The sequence below is a fragment of the Silene latifolia genome, chromosome 11 (genome assembly GCF_048544455.1).
Source record: "Silene latifolia isolate original U9 population chromosome 11, ASM4854445v1, whole genome shotgun sequence".
Classification (NCBI taxonomy): domain Eukaryota; kingdom Viridiplantae; phylum Streptophyta; class Magnoliopsida; order Caryophyllales; family Caryophyllaceae; genus Silene; species Silene latifolia.
Genome location: NC_133536.1, coordinates 84,896,074 through 84,900,320, shown reverse-complemented (window position 1 = coordinate 84,900,320; position 4,247 = coordinate 84,896,074).

Here is a 4,247-nt window from a genome sequence, read left to right as displayed (position 1 = left end):
AATTCTGTCTGTTTTTTTTAGCCTCAAGGGATTTTTCCCTTGAGGTCGTTCTAATCTTTTGATTTAGTGCTGTTTTGATAGGCCTTACAGGTACTACCTAGACAGTTCTAGGTAAAAGATCGTCAAAGGGAAGGCTTGAGTACCTTTGACCCGTAACCTATGTTTCATTATATGGCACAGCAGGTGATTTACTGCGGGAGATGTGGTGCTGCTGGGCACAATGCAGCTGTTTGCCCAGCTGAGAACGACGAGGTCTATGCATTCAAGCAGCGTAGACGAGCTAGTCAACCTTCTGTAGTTGTGCCGCCACATCCACCCTATCAACGAGGCTACCAACAGCCTCCATTTATCTGGCCACCGCAATAACAAGCTCCTCCTTCTGATAGACAGAAAGAAGAGATTGCGGAGCTGAAATCCTTGATGAAGGCACTTGCACTCAAAAGGCAAGAATACGATAGACAGGTTTGTTCGCAAATTGATGAGCTCGAGTCTGACATAGCTCAGCTAGCTGCTGAGTCGAAAATTAGGCAACTAGAGGAAGTCTGCGTTACCTACGCAGAGAGCGGTTTTTCCCATGAAGAACTCGTGTTACCTAATGCTGATGATGATTTTTATGACTCGGATTGCGAAGTTCTATTAGATAATGATGCCTTACACGAGGATTCCAGCACTGTACAGCAAGAATCACTCGATCGAGTGAAATATATTGGTCGATCGAGTGAAACACCTGAAGAAAGGTTCGATCGAGCAGAAAATTCCACTCGATCGAACAGTTGCTTAGAGAAAGTACTCGATGGAGTTGATTTATGTACTCGATCGAGTGATTATCAAGAGGAGAGTCCTCGATCGAGTAACATTTATACTCGATCGAATGAATTGGCCAGTGTGAGCAATGAAACGTCATGTGGGTTTGTTCTAGATGACGATTTTGCTTGAAGATAATGGTTACGGTGAATCTCCCCTTTTCAAGGCCGAGCTGGATGCGCTTGAGGCTGCGATTTACGGGACGGATTCCACTAAGGAGGGTGACGAGAAGACAGCTGAGTCGGTAATTGCTCCTGGCACGGATGAGGTAATACATTCTTTTGTCAATAATTTTGACATTGAGAGCAACCCACCTGAGGTAGTTAGCGATAATTTTATTATTGTTTGTTTAAATAGTACATTACCTCATTTGACTCATGCTTCGTATTTTAATGCGATACCCCCTCCTAGCTGGACAAGTAATTTAACAGTTTTTCACCGTACTTGTCGTCACAAACTTGTTAATCAGAAACGAAGCCTTAAATTATTGATAATTGCTCCCGAGCTCCTTCATTTTGTGGATAAATTTAGGAGCTGTCATAGGAAATTTGTCAGGCTTAAACGATTAAACATTTCAATTTCCTATTTTATTTTTATATTATGGTGCTACTTATGCTCTTGTGTAGCACATGCGCAAATATATGATCTCATGCTAAGAGCTTTGAGCTGTTTTGATTGTGACTGATTGGAGCAGCTGGATGAAAAAGGAGGTCGAGCTGGGACCTGTCTGAAACTAGCGCTACCCGGGAGGCAACCCGGAGATTTTATTTTTAATTGTTTTTCGAATATTTCATTTCTTTTCAGTTGTGTGTAATAATTGGTTTTCATACCATAGACTATTCGGCTAAGCTTGTTCTGTTAGTTTTGCGGGCTGTTTTTATTGCGTCTTTGCAGGAATATATTGAGGATGGCTCGATCAAGTGCTTTTTGTACTCGATCGAACCATTTTTCTGCTGTTTCTACTCGATCGAGCATATACCCTTCTCGATCGAGTACCTGCCAAGGAAAAACAACTCGATCGAGTGCCTATTTCCTCGATCAAGCTGTTTAGGATGCCCAGTTCACTCGATCGACCATTATTCTCTCTTTATCGAGTGTTTTTGACTTGGATTAGCTTCCTGTGACGATGCTCTGAGCTATTAGCGACCTCCCACGTTGCGGGCTGGTTTGGGGAGGTCCCTTATTCGCGTAATCTTGTGAGCTTTCCGTATTTACTCTCTTTCTCTTTTAGTTTGCATTTCCTTTCCATGTTTTGGTACAATGAGGGCATTTACGGTTTGGTTTGGGGAGGTTATGCATCCATATCTGTGTCTGCATGTTGTTTTTATTGCATTTTTGTTATCACGTTTAATTTTTTTGTATGCATTGTTGTTTAATTTTTATAAAATTCAAAAAAAATCTCATAAAATTGAAAAATTTCAAAAATTTCAAAAATTTCACGTTTATTTTTGCATGTAGGTTGAGTCGGAACGGTAGATTTCAATGATGAAATTGCACTGTAAATTATCTTTTTGCTTAAGCCTTGCATTGAACTATGATCTTTTTAGCTTTGTCTTTTGCATATCTACGAGTTAATGTTGAATTTAGCTGAACGAATAGACTTGATGTAACACCCCGGCCCAAACCGGGTCGGGAGCGGTTACTTATGATAGCTCACCAGGCTGTGTACATGGCCCACAGATCAACACGGGTCCTTTATAGCGCATTTTGTCCTCACTCATGCGCATCCCTAAACCTTCCCAGAGGTCACCCATCCTAAGACTACTCCCAGCCAAGCACGCTTAACTTTGGAGTTCTTTCGCATGGATGACCATAAAAGAAAGTGCACTTTGTTGATATGAGTAGTACTTCCAATCCCTTTAAGCACTAGTCATTTAAGCCTATCACTGGACCTCTTCAATTACCGTGGGGTGTTACAGTCACCCCCACTTGAAGAAAGCAACGTCCTCGTTGCGCCTGGGAGCATAACCGCTAACCCAGAATCCTCCCCCGCTAGGTGTGTGATCACAATGGAGCGTATAACCACTGCCTCCAGGAGCGTATATCAACTGCGTCCGATCACCACACGGTCGCAGGGTTGCTCTGATACCACTTGTAACACCCCGGCCCAAACCGGGTCGGGAGCGGTTACTTATGATAGCTCACCAGGCTGTGTACATGGCCCACAGATCAACACGGGTCCTTTATAGCGCATTTTGTCCTCACTCATGCGCATCCCGGAAATCTTCCCAGGAGGTCACCCATCCTAAGACTACTCCCAGCCAAGCACACTTAACTTTGGAGTTCTTTCGCATGGATGACCATAAAAGAAAGTGCACTTTGTTGATATGAGTAGTACTTCCAATCCCTTTAAGCACTAGTCATTTAAGCCTATCACTGGACCTCTTCAATTACCGTGGGGTGTTACACTTGACCTGAAAATTTTGGCAAGCTACTTATAAATTCTAAGCTAATAAATTGGTGTCATTTGTGACCAGTTTCATGTAGGATTGTGAGTAGTTACTCCTTGCCTAGCATGTTCATCAATTTGCACATATATGAAATTCAATTGTTTTTTGCCTACATACATTCGGGTTAGTGGTTGGTGTCACATGCAGGGAGGTGCTTACAATTTCCTTTTCTTTCATTTTTACCCATTTAACTCCACATTAGCCAAATTTGCCTGTTGACCCTTAGCTACATTCCAAATTTAGCCTGCTTTGTCAAGCTAGTCAGTGTATGTTTTGGGTATATTGTTTATCGTGCCGAGTTTGACTTGTATCTGATGATTTGGAGTTGGTAATTTATGAAGAAAAGGAGGATAAAAAAAAAGAAATAAAAAACATAAAAAGAAGGAAAAAAAAAGAAAAAAAAAGAAACTGTTATGAAAGAAATAGAAAAAGAAAAAAGAGGTTGTTTGATGAGACGGTTTCGCTCCTATGCTTTATTTACATTTATTGAGGAGTATTTTCAGTTCGGTTTGGTGAGTTTTGTGCCAAATGAAGGGCACATGTGCTTAATTCTATAATTGAGTGAGAACTGGACGTTGTTATATGGTTCTGTTTAGGTACTAGCTTGGCCGCCTATACCTCCACATTCCCATAAATGTTTTGCCTTTTCTTACCCATTGCCTCACTTTACCATACTTTTTTAAGCTCTCGGCTGTGACAGGACCTTGTTTGGTTGGAATGTGTGTATGGTAGCTAGAATTGTCTATCATATTAGTTGCATGCATGTTTATGTGGGTCGTAGTTTAGGTGAGCGACTATTTTTCTTTCTCTCTTACATATATATATTCACCCTTTGCTTCATGAGAGAAGAATGACCCGTGAGAGTCCATTATTAAAGGTCTTGCAAGATCGATGATTCAGCTTTATTATAAACATCTTACAACTCGTTTGCATTTGACTGTTTGCTATAAGTGTTAGTTTGCTTGCATTAAATTGGTTTAAATGGGCATTTGT